Genomic DNA, 24,761 nt, shown 5'->3' on the forward strand with positions numbered 1-24,761 from the left:
GGACATTTTACTCTTGCGCCAACCCGTCGAAAGATCCGCAACTACTTTGTTTTCAACCTTGGACTTGTTCTTCTTGGGAGCCATTTCAAAGCCACGAGCTTGGGCTCGGGGGCTATGAGAGGGGCTATGGATGGCACAAACAGTGGGCAAATGAATTTGACTTTGACGGCGGCTAGGAGTTAAAAGGTTTAAAAACCTAGAAGTGACTGAACGGGTTTATGTGGCTTCTGATGGCAATTTCGTGAATACCAAGAAGATCAACAGATTCTTTCCTTTTCAAGGAAGTTTTGTCACATATTTTGCCACGAGTTTTTGATTATTAAGTCTAAATTGAAGAGATTTAAATTCAAGACTCGGGGGCTGCGGGATACGTGTATCAGAAATTTATTTTTCAAATTTTTTGGAAAATAATAAAGATAAAAGACTGAAGTGACCCTCAGCCTGATTCTGCGATTCAATCTAAGGCTCGGGGGCTACTCCATATGGAGCGTGAGTACTTCGCGCACCATATATGATCAACATTTTGGGGCTTGAGCACCTCACAGCCTCGAAACAACCGGAAGTACCTGAAGGACTACTCGATGTATCTGAAGGAAGGCTCAGAAGATATTCTGACTACTTGAAGTACTCGAAGATGCCCAGCCAAGTACTCGGCGCCTGCAGGACTCGGCTACGAAGAGCTCGAGGGCTTGTCAGACCCGGGATAGCGGAACTGCTCACAGGCATAGAATGTTCTAGAGTGAGGAATAGCACATGGATGTACCTTACCTCTCTTGTAACTACCCGAATAGGTGTAGGACTAGCTGCAGTACAAGAAAACTACCCGACCATGTTGTAGTAGGACTCCAGCTGTACTCGGCTAGGACTTTCCATATAACACTACCCCCCGGATATATAAGGGCGGGCAGGTACCCCCTCAAAAACATCAACACCTAAGGCAATACAAACCACTACACAAGACGTAGGGTATTACGCAACTCGCGGCCCGAACCTGTCTTAATCTTTGTGTTCCTTGCATCATCAAGTTCCAGAGCCGTCGATCCCTACTTACAAACCTTACTGCTAAGGGTATCCCTGAGCAGGCTTGGCGGTAAACACCGACAGCTAGTGAGCTTGCCTAATAGGCAGGCCAAGCGCCCGTACGTCCCTCTCGGTCCCTCGATTCCCAATCCCTAGCTGCAAGACCGCACCCCTAGCTTCTCGAATCATCGATCCGGCAGTGAGGGCGCGACGAAGCCAGACGGACAAACAAAAGCAAAGGCTCGTCGGCTGCGAGGACGGACAGTGGTAGCGGCTCCGGGGCCGGGGCAGATAGATGGCATCATGGGCGTGACAGTTGGGTAGGCCACGAGATGCGAGTAGCGGTCAAGCCAACGCATTGACTAGGCAGGACGTAGGGCTCGAGCGTGCATGGCGTGGCGCACGCGCAGCCAGGGCAAAGCACTGGCGCTTTGCCAGGACAACATGGCCTCCAAAGCTAGTGCTCCAGTTGTCCATGCCTTGTGGTGTATGGACGAACAAGCAGAAGCAGGTTTGAGCAAAATCAAGTTGAGCTTATTAGTGATAAATTCGATATTTTTTAAAAAAATATTATTGTAATTTACGAAATGTGGGCTATCAAAAAAAATTTTACACTTCTTGAAACTTTGAACACACACCTCTCGATTTCTTGGCCCGCCTGCTTGACCCACGACTTTCACGCCATCGGGCCCACAGCACCACGCCATCCTCGTGACTCCGAAGGTTATGCGAGTCTTCAATGTTGACCCTCCTTCGCTTTGGATACCTGCGATCTCCTTGCGAAGCTGTCGATGGCCTGTTGGCTTCGCCCGGTCCTCGAAGACAACCCTCGAAGGCCGGCGGAAGCCCGAAGTTGCCCACTCTGCAGGAAGAAGCATCAAGTAATGTGGTTGTCACGTCATAGGTCAGTGTCGGAAGGTTTCTTATGCAGGTTAACCACGATCATCTGCGATCCCCCAACAGTGAACTGATTTGGTCTGGCACGGTCGCCGTCTGCAGTTCACAGCTACTGCTCAACAGAGGTGATGGTGGGGGAGGCAGAGTTCTTTGTAGGTTTCCAAGAAAGAACAATGGTATTGCAGGCAGCGTTTGTGTGGTTGGTTCCGTATTTTTATCGACTGGTTGATGTGTAAGAGGAAGACATGCAGAGATTTCCATCAATTGGTGGATGAATTATTGGGCTGACCCGACAAGTCTCCTCTACCTTCCAAGATGAAGTTGCTTTCCATCGTCAATTTATTGCCATCCAGCTAGAAATTTCATCAGCTTTTATGGGCATTGAAAAAAACAGGGACGTGACATCCCTTGGCAGCAAAGAAGAGAAAAAGTCTCCCGGTTCCCCTCGTTCAATGGTCGGGAAGACTATATCAAACGCTTGCATGTATCTTCAACGTCCGGGCTGGCTCTACGATATCGAGGACCCTCGAGCAAACGAAAAATTATGGCCTCTTTAGACTAAATATTTTATATTTATAATATGGTAAAAGAGATAGTAGTGCTAATGATATATATTTAATTTTGAAAACATCGATAGTAGAAACTAAAAGAGAGGAAAAATAAAATTAGTTTAAGCTTAAAATTGAAAAACTAACATGCTAAATAAATAAAAATGAAATAATTTACTGAATTCAAGATGAATGTGTGAGGGGTATGGTGGGCGTCTGCTCCAAGTACCCATGCAAATTAAGTTGAGTGACAGGGTAGTAGAATACTCCCTCCTTCCCTGTTTATAAGGCATACACGTATATCAAGATTCAAACCTTGTCATCTTTGACCAATAATTTGACTATTAAAATTTTATTTTTATAATGCAAATTTCATATGATTGGATTCATAATCAAATATATTTTACAATGATTATAAATTTATAATCAAAAGTGATATAATATATGATAAATAAATGGTCAAAATGTTGTTTAGAAGACCGTGTCATGTTCCACCATGCCTTATAAACGGGGAAGGAGGGAGTACTTGCACTCGCTCTGCAGCAAAACTGTAATTCAGATTGCAGGTGGAGCGGGTTTTAAAACAGGTATTGCGGCCAATGCGGCACAGCTGCAATATTTTTTGGCCCAACAGTGAACAGTCACTGAAACCCGCGAACACTAGATAGAACCCGCAAGACCCACAAGACCAGCGACAACCCTAGCGCGGTGGCAGTTCGCCCGGCCGCCGGCGCCGCAATCCCGGCCGCCAGAACTCGCCCGCTGCTCCGGCGCCCGACGCCCCACACGGCCTGAGCAACCCGTGGCCGTTCCTGTGGCCGCGCCCGCCGGGCACCGGGCAGTGGCCGTCGCTGCCGCTGTTCCCGTCCCACCCGCCTCCCGTCCCCGCGTGGCCGTGGCCGCACAACTCGGGGTGCAACCCGTGGCCACCGCTGCCTCCGTTCCCGTTCCACCCGCCGTCGTTCCCGGCGTGGCCGCTCCCCCGCCCGCCGGTGCCGCATCTCCAACCCGCACGGACCCAGAGTGGAGCATCGTCCTGCTGCACTTCAACCCCATCGGCGCGCACCACAGGTCGCATCTCCGATGCGCCGCTGACTTGTGGCCGTCCACATACGCCGCCTCTCCGCCCTACGCCGCCACTGCTCCAGCGGCACTAGATGGAAGCGGCAGACGGAGCCGACCTATTCGGCTGGCATTCCTCCATGGTGGGGCTGGAGGACGGGAAGGATGGGGAGGAGGAGGGCTCTGATGAGGAGGAGGACCGGCGGCCGATCGGGAGCACGGAAGTCAGGTAATGAGGATTCAAATTTCAGTACCTCTGTAACTACTTGTTTTACTGAATGTCTTACCATTTAGCGGCATGGTGGTACTGAAGTACTGTGAAATAACTCTGTGATTCCTTGCCTTTTGTTCTATCGATCCCGGTTTGTTGTTCTGCTGGCTTTGGTACTGAAGTACTGTGAAATAACTCTGTGAAATAAATCATCATCCATTTTCTTAACATATGTTATTTCAGCCTTTAATTCATGATGGCATGAAAGAGTGGAGCTGCTGCAAGCAATGAAGCCATGATTTTAGCTTATTTTTGGCGATATCAGGGTAAGGATCCCTTTCTTTCTCTCCTGGCATGCACTGGAAATATTGCCACTTCATTCTATAGTCATGGTCTTGCTTAGAGGCTTTACTCTGCTCCACACTTCATTCTATTGAATCTGTCACTTTATATTGCGTAAGGTTTGTTGTGTAGCTAACAAATCTGATATGAGTTGATGAAGCCTCTTGCACTGCTCTGTTAGATTTATTTCTGAATTCAATAGTCTAATCACAGTTTAGGGGTCTTCGAAAAATAATAAGAGTAGTTCTGGAAGTACCACAAGAAAGTTCGAATTATGTCTGTCATTCTATAAATAATACTGCATTCAGTTAGGTTCTTTCCAGCTTGCTAGCTGTTAGATTGCCCGTACAAGATCTGAGAGCTCACATGCACAAGATCTGAACTAAAAGAAGATAATTGACTATCTCTTCAGCCTGCAAGGGGGCCGGAGCGGAGCGCTCCTGATGCTGACCCGCTGCCCCGTTTGCTCATCTACTGGATCGAGAGTCGACCCGCCCCTCCTTTAATTTAGCCGGACATGATCCCCGGAGCACCACGGGTTGAACCTCCTGTCAGTGGCCGCATACAGGGGCAGCGGCCAGCAGATCGACGTGCTGACGCGCGGCTGGTTCGCATGCATATGTGCTTATTTATTCAGTGATCAAACACAGTTTATTCTCATGGAAGAAAATCATGCACAAAAGCTCATATGGATCAAAGAAGTTCACAGAAATAGCTGCTGCTCCGTTGGAACCGTTCCATTGCAGTCAGCCAACAAATAAAATAATGATGCAATAATGGAAAAAAAAAACAACTCTGGAAATTCAGAATATGATCAGAGCTAGTTACAAAGTTCCCATCCAAGATCCAATCCATGCAATACATTATTTACTAATAAATGTAATAGGGTAACAATCAAATAAGATTTGAACCCAAGTACTTGGATAACAGACATAGCAGCAAGGAAACACGGCATCTGGAAACTAAACTAAATAAATGAGGATGTTCTGCCAGCTTTAGAACTAACGAGCTTGAATCACTTCGTGCACCATAGAAGCATCATCGGCTACAAACATACATAACACCTTTAACCAGATGGGATCCTAAATATAAAAGCTAGCAATTTATACAGTGTAACTTGAATGCAGAACACGAGGCCCGGTACTCTGAAAAGGAGATACCATAAACACCACAAGGAGTCCTGGAAAAGAGCAGTGTAACACGTGTTACTTTGAGTTTCACAACAACAACAACATAGCATTTTTTCCCAAGCAAGTTGGGGTAGGCTCTAGCAGGTTTATTTGCTGTTAGTAGCAGGTTTATGGCAGCTACGTATTGACAAGATCAGAATTGAATAGAACATGAAAAATTCCTGTCAGCAGGAATGGTAGCACAGAATAAAATGACACCCTAGCAGGTTTATTTCCTGTTAGTAAAAAAGAACTATCGTAGATAAGAGCTCTATATACACTCTCTAGCAGGTTTATTTGCTGTTAGTAGCAGGTTTATGGCAGCTACGCATTGACAAGATCAGAATTGAATAGAATCTCATCTTAAGTCATGATAAGATGCAAGTTCACTCTGCAATTCATAAACTCACAAATGTCGTCAGCTAAATACATTGGCTGATTAATTACAAAAAAAATACATTGGCTAGCTATGGCAACGTGATTTAACGAAGTCATGCACAGATCAAATTCATAAACTCACAAATGTCATCAGCTACTTTTGAAGTTATATAGCAAACTATTCACCACAACTAAATGTATACCGAGCTACTTTTGTTGTATATTGATGGTCACCCAAGTGTGCAATGCCAACAATAGTAAGTGAAAGGATCAGAATAAGGCACAGAACAATCTTAATGTGCAGGTGGGGAACTTGGACAGATGATAGAGTTATATGATACCCAAAAAACAACTTTAGTGTTGACCCGACAATGAAAGAAACATACTACTCATGATAATCGCACATTGATAGAAAAATGAGAACATACTGAAATAAATGAGGGAAACAGCATGCCATATACGAAACCTTATTTTCCTTTTCTTCTACACCCTTCTACTCTGCAAGAACTGTCCCACAAATGAGCTTCATATTTCCCACTCCATCTATACCTGCACATATGGATGCTTTGTTAGCAAGTCCGTCAAGAAGCCCAAACCAGTAGACATCCCAGATAAACAAAAACATCAGCTTAATTTTCTTTTACCAGAAGCTCAAACCAGTAGCTACAGATTTTGCTATGAAACAGATATGCTGAACTACTGGTTTCTTGCAGGTAATCTTAATGCAAAGGAGACAGAATAGAATATAACAAAAGTATCAATTAGAAAACTGATTCCAGGTAAAAAAAACTTGTAGGCATTACTCCTAGAAAACAAGGGCGAAAAAACAGCTCTTTTCTTTTCATCCTATTCTGCTGCTAAGCCACCATGATCTTGTAGAACCAATATTCCTAGCCTTTCCCGGTTTCCCCTTTGTAGTCAGACGACATAAACATATTACTTATCAGATACGATAATGACTTAACTGATTAAACTCTCTCGCGCAGAAAAGTCAGAAATATCTGACAATATCAATCATGTGACAAGAGGAGCTCACTGTGTACAGTACACCAGCAAGCTTTTATACATGTTCTGGCTTTGATTTTTGGATAGTGGTATAGTAGCAAATAGAGTAGCTCGGTGTAAAGTTTCATGACCATAGGATAACTCATGCTATAGATTTTAATAGACCTTGCTTTATGCCTAGGATAAATATTTTTATTTATACAAATTGTTCTGCTAATATTAATTAGCTGAAACATTTACAGTTACTCTAATGTGATTCATGTATTCCTCAGAAAAAGTTTGGAAATTTTTAGTTAAGTCAAACTGATCCAAATAATTTATGGTAGGAAGAAATGTACTAAATAAAGACAAATAGTTTCTCTATATAGAAAAATCTCATATTTTTACTAGAGCTTCTATTAGAGTACTAAATCCTTCTGGTAAAGTTTGAGCCTCTAGAAATTAGTGTAACAGTCTATGGAAATTAGTTTTAGTCCATACAGCTATTTGTTTCTCTATTTTTTTCCTGAGCTGTTTACTACTCCATAAAATCTGAAAAATTAACAGTAGATGCCACATAAGAGTAGGAATTCTCAGAAAAATTGTAGCTTCTTTAATTGTATGGTTTGTTCTGTATAAATGAATCTTGCTCCTAGTAGTAGCTATTTAATGTCTTTTTAATAATTAATATGCTCAATGAAATTAGCTAAAAATTTCACAGTAGGCATGTTACTCAGATATGTACCTTGCATAAAAATTTCAGTACCAGAAAGTATATGTAACCATAGTTATGGCGTTACAGGTTAGTATAGTGTTAATTAAGAAAAATACCATTTCTACATGTCAAGAAAATGAAAGACAACAAACTCCTAGTCCTTTTATGAATAAAATCATGTTAGATAGTACTCTATAAACGATTGCCCAATAAATAGAACATAATCTCCAACTTAACTGGAATTGTGTTGGTTTGCAACTTTATAGTGAATTAAATCATGAATTGAGATCATCACGTAAACTCATGCATATGCATCTCGTGTAGATTCGACTACTCTCGCCGACAGTACGTACGAGCTGGTGCCGGAGTCCGAGAGTGAGCAGCGTGAAGCCCAAGCTAATCTAACCGAAGCCGCCGAAGACCCGAACTAAAGTTCGGAAGAGCCCAAGGCTAACTTTGCTTAGCAAGGCAAGCCCCGGAGCATTTCCTATCTATTGTAGATTTATGCAACTGCTTATATTTCTATATACATGTGCATTTATGTTTACAGGAGTTGATTGAAACCTTAGTTGCATGATCCTAGGTACCTATGCTTGAACACTAGTTGGTTTAGGTCGCTAGTTGGCTAGGCTAATGGTTCGGTAGAAGTCGAGTGATTTCCTGTCACTCGCGAGAATTATAGGAATTGAATGTCCACTACATACTACAATTATAAGGCTCACGGGCGGGGCTGTGGTACTTGTGATGCCCCGTCTGTTTAGTGAAAATGGATAAGGCCACAGTGTGTGGTCGTGGTGGTTAAGTGTTTGAACGTACTAACCACATGCCGAGAATATGGTAATCGGTAAGCTTAAGTACTGGATTGAACCGAGGCCGGAACATACTCCCCACCATCTTGAACTCGTTCACATCTAGCTAATGGCGAGTACAGAGTCGTCGTACTGCTGTACTTGAGGGCAGTGGGCCTGTTCCGTGAAGCGGAAATTGAAGGGAACTGTTACGTGGGTGACTCTGTTCCCATGCGTGTGTTTAGGTATGCCTGGCCAGGTTAACAAATTCGATTCAAATCGTCCGCCTCTCACGGATTTTGGGACTGCTTAACCCTTTTGCCACATAGAGTAAGAAGTGAAAGATGATGATGATGAATATGGTTGTTTGAATGATGAAGAATAATTGTTTTCCACCATGTATGCTATTGGATAGATGCTCACTTAGAATGGTTAATTGAACTAGAATTTTGAAGCTAAAATTTGAAATTAAGGATTCACTCTTAGTTGCTTTTCGGCGAATCAAACCCCTCCAGCCAAAAGCCTTGCATGTCTAGATAGTGGGCTAAGTATACCCATAGTCGGGTCAGCCTTGCTGAGTATTAGTATACTCAGCCTTGCTTGTGGCTCAACTTTGTTTTCAGGTGATACGTTTGAAGATCAGATAGCTAGCTTGACTTGGCCGTGTACTTTACCTCCTGGTGGGTCGATGGAGTGGGATACGACTCTGGCCAGCGATGGCAATGCCAAGTGATGTCATGTACGGGCTTCATCATGACATCTTGTATCGTCGTTTAGAACTCGCTTTATTTCCGCTGCAGTTAAACTCTGAACTACTTTCAATTTGAACTTCAAGTACCTTTCTAAGATTTCGATCTTGGTTTGTAATAATTAAGTTAAGACTCGGTAATGTAATATATTTGTGAAATGTTGTACTCTCTGGACTCACCTTCGTGTGAGTTGCATGTAAGCTTTGGGTTTCGAATGCAGTTCAGGTGGTTTTATCGGGACTTTACCCGACTGGACTGTCGGATTACTTCGTTTGAAGTGCGTGTTAGCCGGGATTACCCTTATAGTGATGGTTAGAGCACTTGAGCCGGATTAATTCGAGCGGTTCTGCCACAGCTGGTATCAGAGCCGAACAAAGCGGACACCCGAGAGTACGACAAGATTTCAAAAGTTTTCTTTAAAACTTAGCCACAAAATCGCGTTTGGAAAATACGTGGTTTGCTAAGGATTGTGCATAGTACGTAAAGCCCTAGGGAATATTATGGGAGTTACTAGGTGGCTATCTAACTTATGGTTGATTTATAACTAACTTCCAGCACATTTCTTTCTGTACTTTAAATTATGTACCGACGCACCTACGCGAAGGTAAGATGGTAAGGATCCTCAGTCAGCTGAGGGAGTCTGACCTTCCCGTCGGTGATGCGAGCCGAACGCTGCCCTCAAGCAGTGGCTTACTTGAGGTGCTGTCAATATATCGACTATTAGTTGATTATATTGGGAGTAAAGTGTACTCAGTCAGCTGAGGGAGTCTGACCTTCCCGTCGGTGATGCGAACCGAACGCTGCGCTCAAGCAGTGGCCTACTTGAGCTGCTGCCAATATACCGACCATCGGTCGATTATATTGGGAGTAAAAGAAACCATGAATACCCTCGGTAGCGTATGAGCACTGTCCATGCGGTGTTGGACGCATGGATGCCGCTTCTATAGTGAGCGGTAATGTATGGGAACGCTTTCATGGGTGCTGGCATGAAAGGTTCAATGAATATATATCTATCAATTTTCTGCATGTACACTAACCACGATTACGTAAGTTAAGAACGGTTAGAACTAGGCTAGATATATATATAGGGAGAGACGTAAGTTGTGCCATGCCACCGATGCTAACCCCGTAAGTCCAAAGCTATTTGGCAATTGTTTTCCTTGTGAGGACGAATAGGACCTGCATGCATCTTGATCATAAACAGAAAGCCAATAGAAATGGATGTGGATTAGTTGGGAATATTAAGGTTTGCATCTGAGCACGATTCTTTTCTCTCGATCAAGGTCTATCTAGAAATCTGTCTTTTCTACCGTATCTAGAGAAATGGGACTTATTGGATATATCAAGGACCTTATATGCTGAAGTGCCCAAGGAGAAATTTACTCCAAAATTTTTCTACTACCTGTTGTTAAAATTTGAGAATTTTTCGACTAAGTATACAGAGGGGTACACTAGAAACTTTGACACCTTGTTTTCTGTCAGTTTTGAGCACTTGGGTTGCACGAATTTTTAGGTCCTCCGAGAGAAGTATTTTGCAGAAATGTTCAACACCAAACTTGTAGCAAATTTACTGAACTAGCTACTGATAAAATTTGGTAATTTTTGGCTTACCACACTCAGTTCACTAGCTCTTTGTTTGCAGGAATTTCTGGGTGGACAGTCACTGGAAAACCTAAAGATATGACCATCTTAGAGTCTGATATAGCCCAAGGGTTGACTAGCAAAGTTGTGCACAACTATCGTAGGCATGTTCGGGTGAAATTTGAGAATTTTTGGGGAAGAGAGCGGGAGATATGAATTTTCTGGTAAAGACCAGTATTCTGCCCCCAGCGTGTCTGTGACCGTTTGAGTTCGACATCTTTCCGCACTTATCCTATTCAGCATGGAATTATTGTGGATCCCAAATTAAAGGAAAAAATTGCACATTGCAGATGGATCCAGGGATACACAATACCCTGAAGGCTTAGGAAGTGCTAGTGGTAGTGAACAGCCCACACCGCCACCCCCACCGTGCAACCTGGCTGAATTCATGGATGTTCAGACTGTTATGCTTCGACAGCTTGTCCAGGGACAAGTAGCGATTGGTCAATTCCTGCTGCAACAACATTATCAACCGGATGAGCACAATGTCCACCAACCTCAGGTTGTAGGCTATCCAGAGCTCAATGAGGAGATAACGAAGACAAAGGATGTTTTCTCCGACTCTCTAATGCCGCCATCACGACTTCCGATGAAGCTTAAGGATCACCAACTAACGTGTCGGACTCTCAAGCATGGCCCAAGCGACATAGACTTGGCTGGATGGGAAATTACATGCACAGAATTCGTTCCACGTGGTAGACGGCAGACTAGCAACACTATCAACGCCAACACCGTCCTAAGAGCAAGAACTCTCTCGCCTGTCCGGGAAACGATGGACCTTGCCAGGTGCACTATGCCCAAGAAAGGTTCAGTAGGTGTGCCTGCCAGTACATCCTTAGTTAACAAACCGCCTGCTGGTTCAAGCAAGATGAAATGTTGCTTCAATTGTGGGAATCCTAACCACTTTGCTCGAGACTGCTCCCAGCCCAGACGACCAAAACAGGGTCAAGATTCTATACAGAGCAACAAGAATAAGGACATGAGACATACTATTCTGCAACGAAGGGTCAAAGTCACCACACTTGCCGATCTTCCTGAAGGTACACCAGAAAGGAAGGGTACGTTCTCCTATCCAACCCACCTAGCTCCTTAGTTAGTATTTTGAAGAGGAGTAAAGGTGCTTCCCTTGTATGTGTTACAGGAAATCTCAGTTGCTCTTCTTGCTCATATAATTCTGTTGAAAACTAAAAATGGTGCATACAAATACGAGAATATCATGTAGGATCATTACATGCATGGTTCTGGCATTGCCATTGCCAAATCACCTGCATTTTTGGGGCTCCGTCTCCATTAACATCATATGCATCTGGGAAGGACTTTTGATTATCATCTGGCTCTATCTTCCTTCCTAGCCATGCACATTATTTGGGTTGCTATATTTTCATCTTGTCGTGGTGTTTGTCACTGACATATGGTGCCGCGACGGAACCTAGGGCCTCGTATGCGCTACAGCCATACGCTTGTGTCACTAGGTGCGCGCTGGTATCATAGTCCGCGATAGCAACTCCGCGACATACAATTTTTCGCAACTTGCATAATGTGATGACTTGGGTTCTAATTCGGGTCAAAATAAAAATAATAAGGAGTACCAGCATGACTCCTACGGTTGCTAACACGCATTCCAACACATGCACCATCAGTCATGCATCATGACCGACACATCATAATCAATGCAACACGCCATGTGCATAATTTCATTAATGCATAGGTCATCGTATCCATGCATTGTATCATCGATCTCCTGGCATGTTGGCATTTTCATAATATATCATAGCATTAAACAAGTGTGCATCTTTCTCAAATAAATATCAACTCCATTAAAATAAAAGCAACTTTGAGCAAGAATGTCTTGAGAAAACCTTGCTTATGCCACATAATAAGATCTCGGGTTAAAAATGCCTCAAATAGTAGTAGAGTTGATCCTGTTGTTTTCCATAATACGCATGTGCCAGTGCAACTATTCGATTATATACGTATAAGATCCTTAGGAGTCACCATACCGAAGTTGAAGTCACATGGGACACCGAAAATTTTCTAAACCAAAAATTTTCTTGTTTCCCCAATCTCACTCCAAGGTACACGCACGTTCCTCTCTAATTTTACTCACCCGAATCTCGGGACGAGATTCTTATTAAGGGGGGTAGGCTGTGACACCCTAGGTGTTTAAATAGCTAAACCAGAGTCATTAGCACCAAATCATGCATCCTTAACCTAGAAGCGTTGAAATAGATGTGTTGTGTGTGTGTCTATGTGTATATGTGCATAGGTCGAAAACTTTAAATAGTTTCTAAACTGATGCAAGTTTGCTTATGAAATTTCATAGGCACCTCACTAAAATCATAATAAACCAAAGTCTAGTTGAAGCCATGGGAAGAAAGTGAGTTTTTGCACATGAAATGATAAGTCGATCCACATTACTTTTTCTCCCATAATTAATTTCAGAAAATGCTGAAACGATCCGAAAATACAAAGTGCAAACCATAGCTCTGACTTCTCTCTTTCTCTCTCTTCTCTCTCTTTTCTCCCTCCTCAGCTCTGCTTCCTTGCTTCCCGAGCGCAGGGCAGAGCAGCTTGCTGCACCGCCCGCGCTCGCTACGCCTGCTGCATGCCAGCGCTCGCTGCCCTGCTGCCGCCCTGTAGCTGCGCTTGCTGAGCTCGCTGACGCCCCACTCCAACCGAGCACGCCGCGCCCCGACGCCCGCAACGCGACGCGTGCTCACCGCCGCTGCCTGACCGTCTCGCTGCGACGCCGCCCGTCCATGAGTGCCTCTCTACGCCACGCCCGCAAACCCCCAGGCCCCTTCCCTCTAGTCAGAACACTCGTTTCCCTTCCCTCTCCACTCCTCTCGCCCAAGAACCAAGCCTCTACCTCCCCTGTGCCAGAAAAGCTCACGGCCGCCACCATTACCGCCGCCGAACACGCCCTCCACGCTGAGCCGCCATCCGGGCTCACCCCGACCTACTATGACCGCCCAGACACGTTCGTCGCCTTCCACTCCATCTCCCCGAGCCGCCATTCAGTCGCTCCCGCCACTGACCTCGCTGAAACACGAGCCATAGCCGCCCGCCATGGCCGCCGCCCAAGCTCCACTGCCGAGCTCCCTTCTCCAGCCCTCCTCAGTCCAAGACAACCCCCGAAATGGCATCCTCACCTCCCCCTGAAGCTACACGGTGAGGTCCCTGCCGCCCATACCTGTCGGAACGCCGCCGCCGCCGTCGCCATTCGCCACCGCCGGAGCCGCTGCTCCATGGAGCCGCCTCTCCGGCCCTCTCCCTTCCAAATCGAGCACCCCAGCAAGACCCCCACCTCCTACCGAAGCCGCCACACCCGGCCGCCCCCGCCAAACACCGCCGGCGAGCTGCCACCGGCGCCACAGAGCCACCACCGCCGCCCCTTTCCATGGTGCCGCCGCCACAGTCCGCCTCCGCGCACACCGAGACCACCTACGGGTTCCACTTGAGCCCCTGGTGCTAATCCCACACTTCCCCCTCGCCGTCGGCGAGCGACCTCGCCGGATTTCGGCCACCCGACGTCTCCCCTGCTCCAAGTCCGGCCAGGGACCTATTTGCAAGTCCCCAAAACTTTCCAGGGGTATAGTAGCAAATAGAGTAGCTCGGTGTAAAGTTTCATGATCATAGGACAACTCTAGCTATAGATTTTAATAGACCTTGCTTTGTGCCTAGGATAAATATTTTTATTTATACAAATTGTTCTGCTAATATTAATTAGCTGAAACTTTTACAGTTGCTCTATTGTGATTCATGTATTCCTCAGAAAAAGTTTGGAAATTTTTAGATAAGTCAAACTGATCCAAATAATTTATGGTAGGAAGAAATGTACTAAATAAAGACAAATAGTTTCTCTTTATAGAAAAATGTCATATTTTTTACTAGAGCTTCTATTAGAGTACTAAATCCTTCTGGTAAAGTTTGAGCCTCAAGAAATTAGTGTAACAGTCTATGGAAATTAGTTTTGATCCATACAGCTATTTGTTTCTCTATTTTTTTCATGATCTGTTTACTACTCCATAAAATCTGAAAAATTAACAGTAGACGCCACATAAGAGGAGGAATCCTCAGTAAAAATTGTAGAATCTTTAATTGTATGGTTTGTTCTGTATAAATGAATCTTGCTCCTAGTAGTAGCTGTTTAATGTCTTTTTAATAATTAACATGCTCAATGAAATTAGATAAAAATTTCACAGTAGGTATGTTACTCAGATATGTATCTTGCATTAAAATTTCAATACCAGAAAGTATATGTAACCCTAGTTATGGCGTTACAGGTTAGTTAGTGTTAATTAAGAAAAATACCATTTCTACATGTCAAGAAAATGAAAGACAACAAACTCCTAGTCCTTTTATGAATAAAATCATGTTAGATAGTACTCTATAAACGATTGCCCAATAAATAGAACATAATCTCCAACTTAACTGGAATTGTGTTGGTTTGCAACTTTATAGTGAATTAAATCATGAATTGAGATCATCACGTAAACTCATGCATATGCATCTCGTGTAGATTCGACTACTCTCGCCGACAGTACGTACGAGCTGGTGTCGGAGTCCGAGAGTGAGCAGCGTGAAGCCCAAGCTAATCTAACCGAAGCCGCCGAAGACCCGAACCAAAGTTCGGAAGAGCCCAAGGCTAACTTTGCTTAGCAAGGCAAGCCCTGGAGCATTTTCTATCTATTGTAGATTTATGCAACTGCTTATATTTCTATATACTTGTGCATTTACGTTTACAGGAGTTGATTGAAACCTTAGTTGCATGATCCTAGGTACCTATGCTTGAACACTAGTTGGTGTAGGTCGCTAGTTGGCTAGGCTAATGGTTCGTTAGAAGTCGAGTGATTTCCTGTCACTCGCGAGAATTATAGGATTTGAATGTCCACTACATACTACAACTATAAGGCTCACGGGCGGGGCTGTGGTACTTGTGATGCCCCGTCTATTTAGTGAAAATGGATAAGACCGCAGTGTGTGGTAGTGGTGGTTAAGCGTTTGAACGTACTAACCACATACCGAGAATATGGTAATCGGTAAGCTTAAGTACTGGATTGAACCGAGGCCGGAACATACTCCCCACCGTCTTGAACTCGTTCACATCTAGCTAATGGCGAGTACAGAGTCGTCATACTGCTGTACTTGGGGGCGGTGGGCCTGTTCTGTGAAGCGGGAATTGAAGGGAATTGTTGCGTGGGTAACTCTATTCCCATGCATGTGTTTAGGTCTGCCTGGCCAGGTTAACAAATTCGATTCGAATCGTCCGCCTCTCACGGATTTTGGGACTGCTTAACCCTTTTGCCACATAGAGTAAGAAGTGAAAGATGATGATGATGAATATGGTTGTTTGAATGATGAAGAATAATTGTTTTCCACCATGTATGCTATTGGATAGATGTTTACTTAGAATGGTTAATTGAACTAGAATTTTGAAGCTAAAATTTGAAATTAAGGATTCACTCTTAGTTGCTTTTCGGCGAATCAAACCCCTCCAACCAAAAGCCTTGCATGTCTAGATAGTGGGCTAAGTATACCCATAGTCGGGTCAGCCTTGCTGAGTATTAGTATACTCAGCCTTGCTTGTGGCTCAACTTTGTTTTCAGGTGATACGTTTGAAGATCAGATAGCTAGCTTGACTTGGCCGTGTACTTTACCTCCTGGTGGGTCGATGGAGTGGGATACGACTCTGGCCAGCGATGGCAATGCCAAGTGATGTCATGTACGGGCTTCATCATGACATCTTGTATCGTCGTTTAGAACTCGCTTTATTTCCGCTGCAGTTAAACTCTGAACTACTTTCAATTCGAACTTCAAGTACCTTTCTGAGATTTCAAACTTGGTTTGTAATAATTAAGTTAAGACTCGGTAATGTAATATATTTGTGAAATGTTGTACTCTCTGGACTCACCTTCGTGTGAGTTGCATGTAAGCTTTGGGTTTCGAATGCAGTTCAGGTGGTTTTATCGGGACTTTATCCGACTGGACTGTCGGATTACTCCGTTTGAAGTGCGTGTTAGCCGGGATTACCCTTATGGTGATGGTTAGCGCACTTGAGCCGGATTAATTCGGGCGGTTCTGCCACAATGCCAATCTATTGGAAGTAGTGTTTTGTCAGTTAATGTAATCTGCACATGCATTTAACCTGTAGTCAAAGTTTCCTGCAAATTCTAGTGATAAATGTTATTGTTTTCGAAACTTGCAGATCTGAAGCAAGCGGTTGTTTTGCAATATTTTGAACATTTTGTTATTGTTGGTGTTAAAGATTTGTGATTTGCTTTTCCTGAAATTTTTAAGAGCAAACTCAAATGTGTGTAGTACCATGCAGTGTAGGCAAAGAAGCTACTAGCACAAGCACATGCGCATGCGGGCCATGCGGGTTCCCGTAGGTTGGCCACCAAGACCACGAAGCTAAATTCGGCAGCCATATTACCCGCCCCGCCTGCACTTTGAACTGTAATGTTCGATGCTCAGCACTGGCGATCTGTTTTGTGATTTTCCGATTTAGTTTCAGATGTTCATGTTGAATCCATGATGGTGCCTATGAGTTTACGACGCTGCGGTCTCCAAAGCTAGAAGACATGTTACCCCCGTTTTTCTGAGATGCGTCATCTCCGTTTTTCCGATACCGCGGCTGGCTCCGATCCGAAAGAAATAGATGTAATGTTTTGCGTCCTGGAGGCATATGTTTTTATATATAGTCTGTTCGGCCCCCCTTATTCCTAGGCCCCCGGCGGACGCCTTTCCTGCATGGACCCTAAGAAACGTCCTGTTAACATCAATCACCATTTGTGAGGAACGAGAGTACTCTATCCTGTCTGTGATGAGTGAATTGTCAACCGTGCGGTGTGATCGTGCGCTTGGTCTTTGGATTGCAGGTACACGGGCGTCGAGTGTCGATGGAGAGTTGTCGTGGAGGAGCTCGGGCCGGGCGGTAGCTGTGGCGTCCATTCCTGGATCGAGGGCGCAAGCGGCGACTGAAGGCGGGTTTCTTGGTTTGCGCCACAAAACCAAGGAGGCGGACGGCGGTTGAAGACACCAAGTCGTGGAGGCACGGGCGTCGATCTCGGGACTGACAGAGGCGACGGGAGTCAACGGCATCTAGGGCCTCGCTGCGGGCGAGGAGGTGACGGGCGTCGGGCAGCATCTAGGGCCGTCAGAAGGTCGAGGCGGGAACAGCGTCTAGGGCCACGGTGTGGAGGCGGGAATCTTCCCGCGCGTGAGGTTTTGGCGGTTTTCTCAAAATCGGCCACCTACTCGGGTTTCGCGGACCCTCCAAAACCGCGGACCGGAACATCGTCGACGTGGCGGCATCACAGCAAAGACTTCAAGTCGAAGAAAGAAGCTCCGCCGTCGATCGAGTCTGTGCAGCAGGCTGCTGTAGATCCGACCGGTCTGACCGGTCCCCTGGACCGGTCTGACCGGTCTGGCCGCAGCAGCCGGGTATAAAAGCCCCCCTTCTCCAGGTGGAGGGTTTCGAGTCTCTTGAGTCCTTTTCGGTTTTTCCTCCCCCCTTCCCCCTGCTCAGGTTAGGGCCAAGGTCTCCAACGCAAAGAGAGTTTAGATTATAGCTTTTCTCTCCAATCTAGAGGGTGGATGATGGGCGCATGGCTCTAGCCTTTGTATAGGTGAATTCCTCTGTGATTAATGAATGAAATTTGTTTGAGATTCACTTGTGTGTGCTGAGCATCTCGTCCTCCCCTTCTCTCTTGCGTTTTGGGTACAATTCTCCTCTTTTGATTTGTTTCTTGTTTGGAGGAGAACAACCCTTGATTTCGTGGTTCGATGAACTCTTTGGAACGATTCCTATGCATATTGCCTAGTGCCAAACTCCTTGGAATCATGGGTTCTCACAAATTGGCGATTTTGTGTTCTTGAGAAAACCCCTATCCTCTTTGATCTTTCCTCGATTTCTCTCGATCCGTGAATCTTTTGGGTGAGATCTTTTGGGGATATGTTCACGGGGTAGTTACGAAGCTTTCCTCCAAGTTTGACTGGATTTGGACTTCGTTTGCTCGAGATTCGTGGTTTGAAGGTTTGTTTGCGGGTTTTTTGGACAACATCGGTCAGACCGGTGGGCTAGACCGGTCAGACCGGTCAGTCTGGTTTTGAATTGCCCGACCGGTCAGACCGGTCCAGTTCACCGGTCAGACCGGTCTGTGTATGCTGCGCTGCGGTTTGAGAAGTTTCTCTCGCTTTTGCTTCCGTGCTGCGACCTGGGTCTTCTGCTTCGAGATAGCTTGTCTATAGCTATTCTCGCTGACCTAGGTTCGAGGGCTTGCGGTGATTTTGGGACATAGGCCGACGTTTCAAATTTTGAAGAAATTTTGATCGGCTCCCATTCACCCTCCCTCTGGTCGCCAGCTTCGGTCCCTCAATTGGTATCAGAGCTTGGTTGAGGGTTTCAGTACCTTAACCGGTTCGAAAACCACTTGGCGACCATGGCGAGTCTTGGGAAGATCCTGGTGTTTTCCGGCGAGGACTATGCCTACTGAAAGGTTCGCATGAGAGCCTTCTTGCAGAGCATGGGAAACGAGGTCTGGGATATTACCAAGAACCAGGCTTACGTGGTGCTTGCCGCTCGGGTCACTCCTCTCCATGTGACTGAGCACGAGGCTAACGCCAAGGCTGTCAATGCCTTGTTCGCTGGCGTTTCTCGTGCGAAGTTCTCACGCGTCCAGGGTTATCAGGAAGCCCACAAGATTTGGACGTGTCTTGAGAACTACCACGAGGGCACACCTCAGGTGAAGGCCATACTGTTCGAGACTCACCGGCGTGAATACAAGAACTTTACACGGGAGCCAGGTGAGAGCATTGACTTGATGTTCAGTTGTTTTCAGTCGATTGTGAACAAAGTCAATGCAAACAGATCAGCTGATGCCCTTGAGTACACAGAGCACGAGAAGGCTCTCAAGTTGCTCTACGCACTTGACCGCTCTGTGTGGGATCTCAAAGTGAACACCATCATTGAGTCTGCTGGCTATGAGACTCTGACGGTGAATGAGCTTTTCAGCAAGCTCAAGGCTATAGAGGTGGATAACCAGACACGAGCCAAGCTCAATGGTGCGTCGCTCTTGTGACTGGCCCCGGTGGATCGAGCTCTAATGCTAACTCTGCTCTTGGCTTTTCTCTTGCCTCTTTGCCTTCTGTTACAGATGAGCAGCTAGAGACGCTGGGCGACGACAACTTGTGCCTTCTCATCAGCATGTTCCAGCGCGTCTACCACAACAGGCAGAGGAAGAAGAACCCCGGGTGCTATAACTGCGGCGATTTGAACCACTTCATCACCGATTGCCCCAAGAAGTCCGGCGGTGGCCAAAACAACCACTTCGACTACTACTGCCACCGTGACCGCGACGAGGGAGGCTCCAGCAAGGAGTGTCGGCGTCACAAGCACCGCAGTCGTGACCAAGGAGGACGCTTCGACAAGGAGTCGCTCAAGAAGCGCTTCCAGTACAAGGCCAAGAAGCGGGAGAAGGCCTTTCTGGCGCAGCTCAGCGACCTCGACAAGAGCTCCGACACCGACCGCTCTTCTTAACCGACCTCCGACGACGACGACAAGAAGAAGAAGCGGGACAAGGAAGCCACCGGCTTCATCGGCCTTTTCTTGGCGGCCGGTCGGCGAAAGAGCTTCTGCACCATGGCGGGTGAAGCCGATGGTGCTCGTGCGTCTTCGGGAGGACATGCTACTCCGACGCACGCCGACTCTTCTCCTGGATCTGAGAGCGATTCAGAGGTAAACTCCACAATCGACCTGCTTGATACAGAGGTTAGGGAGTTGTACGCCGCTCTCGACAACCAGAAGAGGCTGCTTAAGGAAGCAGCTAGAGAGCGTAGAAAGCTTAGGGCTGAGCTGGCTTGTGCTAGGGAGAAATCTAGTGAGGATTAGTGCGCTGGCTGCATATCTCACATGAACGATCTTGTTGCTCTCCGTGCCAAGCATGATGAGAACATCGCGAACTTAGATGTTGCTAAGACTTCGCTTGCTGACGTGTCTCATGAGCTCGCTAAGGCCAAGCATGAACTATAACTGGTTAAGGACGCTCCTATTGTTAGCGATGTGCTTGAATGTGATGAGTGTCCTATCTTTAAGTCCAATCTAGCTACGTTGCAGTCCAAGTTTGCTACTGTTGTGTGCGAGCTAGATGAGATGAAGTCTAAGCCAGTTTTGCTTGGTGCTTGTAAGCTTTGTCCCACGCTTAGGTCGGAGCTAGATGAGAAGAACGCTTTGATCAAGTCTTTTGGGAAGACTAAGGTCGTAGAGTTTAGCCCACCTATTGACTGCTCTGTTTGCCCTGATTTGATTGCTGATCTGGATAGTCTTGCGGTAGAGAAAGCCAACTTGGAGAATGAGAATACCTGTCTTAGGGCGATTCTGAGTTGGGTTTCTAGCAGTGAGCCACAGTTGGGCATGATGATTAAGCAGTTCAAGTGTGGTGATGGGTTTGGGGTCGGTTACACATACACGAAGTCAGACTTTGACAGGTCGTATGGTAAGATTGGCAAGGCTGCTGGAAACACTGCTAGCACAAGCACACAGCCTACGCTTGTTGACCCCGCGGATGGTGTGCTTAAAGAACCACCGAAAGCGCCTCCGCAGAAGCAGGTTTGGGTTCCAAAACCCAATGAGCTGAGGAATCCCCTCGACACGCTCCCTGCTGCCGCAGCACAGGTTGCCTAGAAGAAGGGGGCTGCTCCTCGCCATCTGCAGGCTAGGCCTCCACCTCCCAAGCGTGAGGTGAGGTACCACTGCGAGTACTGTGACAGGGAAGGTCACCTGGAGGAGTTTTGCTTCAGGAGGTAGCGGGCTGTGAGGCGAGAGCAGGAGAGACGGAACGTGGACATGTACTCTGCTCGGGTTCATGGTCCTTCTCGGCGTGGTGGTAGGCAAGATGCTAGGGCGCGCCGTGTAGGTGGAGGTCAGGGAGACGGTGGTGGTTACCGTGCTCCAGCGGGTGGTCGCTTTGCCGGTCGTGCTCCTGGTCGTTTTTAGTACGGCTATGGACCACGGGACCGAGACTTTGGAGGAGGTTTCGTTGCTCCACGCTTTCCTCACGGTGGTGTTCGACAGTCACGCGGTAGACGGGATGAGGGATACGCTTTGCCTAGTTTTGCTAACCCTTCTGTAGAGCAAATGGCTCGACACTGGTTTGCTTCTCACTTTGCTAACCCCAATGTTGAGACATTTGCTCACCCTTTGTCTCACTACTGATGTGCAGGTCGGAGGCTTGGAGAACAGGTGGATCATGGACTCCGGTTGTTCGCGCCATATGACCGGGAATGACAAATGGTTCTCCAGCCTCACCCCGATGCGCTCTAAGGAATACATTGTGTTTGGGGATAATGGAAGAGGAAAGGTACGTGGACTTGGTGTTGTTCGAGTTTCTGATCGCTTTACCCTGAGAGAGGTTACTTTGGTTTCGAACCTTGGGTTCAATTTGCTTTCTGTTTCGCAACTTCTTGATGAGGGGTTTGAGGTTCGCTTCAAGGAGGGCTGTTCGCGTGTTTTAGATTCCAGAGGAGATTTGGTTTGCCGGATTACACCTCGCGATCGGGTTTTCTTGGTTGACTTCTCTGGAACTCCTCTTGGCCCTTGTCATTGCTTGTTGGCTGGTCCTTCTTTTGATTTGTGGAAGTGGCATAGGAGACTTGGACATTTGAGCTTCTAATTGTTGTCGAGACGTAGCTCACTTGGCCTAATCCAAGGATTGCCCAAATTGAAGTTTGAAAAGGACCTTGTTTGCCATCCGTGTTGCCACGGGAAGATGATTGCTACTTCACATCCACCTGTTAATCAGGTGATGACCGCTCACCCTGGAGAGTTGCTACACATGGACACAGTTGGTCCTTCTAGGGTGATGTCTGTTGGTGGGAAGTGGTATGTCCTTGTGATCATGGACGACTTTTCTCGCTATTCTTGGGTCTTTTTCATGAGAACCAAGGATGAGGCTTTCGAGTTTGTTCGAGACTTGATCTTGAGGTTGAAAAACGAGTTACCCCAGGCCATGCGAGCGATTCGCAATGATAATGGCACAGAATTCAAAAATTCTCGTTTTGACGCCTTTTGCAGTGATCAAGGGCTTGAACACCAGTATTCCTCTCCCTACACTCCACAGCAGAATGGAGTTGTAGAGCGGAAGAATCGGACGCTGGTTGAGATGGCGAGGACGGTGCTCGATGAGCATAGGACTCCTCGCAAATACTGGGCTGAGGCAGTTAACACCGCTTGTTACGTGTCCAACCTTATTTTCTTGCGTGCTTTCATGCACAAGACTTCTTATGAGTTGCGGTTTGGACGCCAGCCCCGTGTTGACCATCTCTGAGTTTTCGGTTGCCAGTGTTTTGTGCTGAAAGATGGAAATCTAGATAAGTTTGAGTCTCGCTCGTCTGATGGCATTTTTCTCGGTTATGCTTCTCACTCCAGAGCTTACCGTGTGCTGATTATGATACTAACATCGTCAGAGAGACTTGTGAAGTCACTTTCGACGAGACTGCACCGTGCAATTCTTCTGTCTTTGAAGTTGCAGGAGATGATGAGCTCGGCACCTCCATCTTTGAAGATGAGGAGGAAGAAGCTGCGGAGGGCGAAGCTGAGGCTACCACGCATGCTGTGGACCCAGTTGCCTCCGCTACGAGCTCGGATAATGATGACGGCCCCGATCCGACTACGTCTACTTCACTGGGGCCGGTCGAGCAGGTGACTCAGGCTTCACCAGATGTACCTGAGGAGACACCAGATTTGGTTGAGGAGGAGGCGACTTCGACAAGGGAAGCACCGCGACACATTCAGCACCGCCATCCACCTCAACGGATGCTAGGTGATCTCAACGAGCGAGTCACCAGGTCCAAGGTAACAAGTATCGCTGGCTTTGCGCATTCAGCGTTTGTTGCCTCTTTCGAGCCCAAGGATATTGGACACGCTCTTTCTGATTCTAATTGGGTCCATGCCACGCATGAGGAACTTGAAAATTTTGAAAGAAACCAAGTTTGGGTTTTAGTCGAGCCTCCACCTGCTTGCAATCCCATCGGAACGAAGTGGGTTTTCAAAAACAAGCAGGGTGAGGATGGGTTGGTTGTTCGGAACAAGGCTCGTCTTGTTGCCCAGGGGTTTTGCCAAAAAGAGGGTATTGATTTTGAGGAGACTTTTGCCCCTGTTGCTCGTTTGGAAGCTATTCGAATCTTTCTTGCATTTGCTGCTTCCAAGGGTTTTAAAGTTTTCCAAATGGATGTGAAATCTGCTTTCTTGAATGGTTTCATCGAAGAAGAGGTTTATGTGAAGCAACCCCCTGATTTCGAAAATCCAAAGTTTCCAAACCATGTTTATAAACTTCAAAAAGCTCTTTACGGTTTAAAACAGGCACCTAGAGCTTGGTATGATAGATTGAAAACCTTTTTGCTGGCTCAGGGCTTTAAAATGGGATGTGTGGATAAAACCTTGTTCCTCATGCGATCTGGCAATGACTTTCTATTAGTTCAGATATACGTGGATGATATTATCTTTGGTGGCTCTTCTCACGCTCTTGTCTCCAAGTTTTCTGAGCAGATGTCCAGGGAGTTCGAGATGAGCATGATGGGTGAGCTGCAGTTCTTCCTCGGGCTGTAGATCAAGCAAACTCCTCAGGTTACGTTTGTCCATCAAGATAAAAACACCAGGGACTTGCTGCGGAAGTTCGACATGAGTGACTTGTCACCTCAGCCGACTCCGATCAGCACTTCGACGGCGCTTGATGAGGACTTGGACAGCGAGGCGGTGGACCAGAAGGAGTACAGGAGCATGATCGGCTCTCTCCTGTACCTGACGGCGACGCGGCCGGACATTCAGTTCGGCGTCGGCCTTTGTGCACGGTACCAGGATTCTCCGCGCACCTCCCACAGGCAGGTGGTGAAACGCATCTTCAGGTATCTGAAATTCACCCTGAATTTGGTCTTTGGTATTCTGCGGATTCTTCTTTGGTTTTGGTGGGCTTTTCTGATACCGATTTCGGTGGGTGTCGGTTGGATCGCAAGTCGACATCCGGCACTTATCAATTTCTCGGTACATCTTTGGTGTCTTGGTCCTCTCGCAAGCAGGCTAGCGTAGCGCTTTCTTCCACAAAAGCTGAGCACGTTGCCGCTGCTAGCTGCTGCTCCCAGATCCTTTGGATGAAACAAAACTTGCAGGATTATGGATTGAGTTTTGGTAGGGTTCCCATCTTTGTAGACAACATGTCAGCCATTAGCATTGCAAAGAACCCTGTCCTGCACTCCAAAACCA

The 24,761-nt window shown here is 46.4% G+C and overlaps 1 protein-coding gene and 2 long non-coding RNA genes across 3 annotated transcripts in view; 1 reads left to right on the forward strand and 2 right to left on the reverse strand.

Moving 5' to 3' along the window:
* Positions 1-24,761, reverse strand: part of LOC120684484 (putative disease resistance protein RGA1) — a 69,119-nt gene that overhangs the window by 33,780 nt on the left and 10,578 nt on the right. The window lies entirely within an intron of this gene.
* LOC120684486 lies at positions 3,109-7,873 on the forward strand. Its single transcript, XR_005679317.1, has 3 exons — positions 3,109-3,756; positions 3,982-4,064; positions 7,651-7,873. It is a non-coding gene; the product is annotated as an uncharacterized LOC120684486 (long non-coding RNA).
* LOC120684487 lies at positions 4,881-6,663 on the reverse strand. The gene is made up of 2 exons (XR_005679318.1): positions 6,094-6,663; positions 4,881-5,260 (listed from the first exon to the last, which is right to left on the reverse strand). It is a non-coding gene; the product is annotated as an uncharacterized LOC120684487 (long non-coding RNA).

Source organism: Panicum virgatum, chromosome 8N (assembly GCF_016808335.1).
Source record: "Panicum virgatum strain AP13 chromosome 8N, P.virgatum_v5, whole genome shotgun sequence".
Classification (NCBI taxonomy): Eukaryota; Viridiplantae; Streptophyta; class Magnoliopsida; order Poales; family Poaceae; genus Panicum; species Panicum virgatum.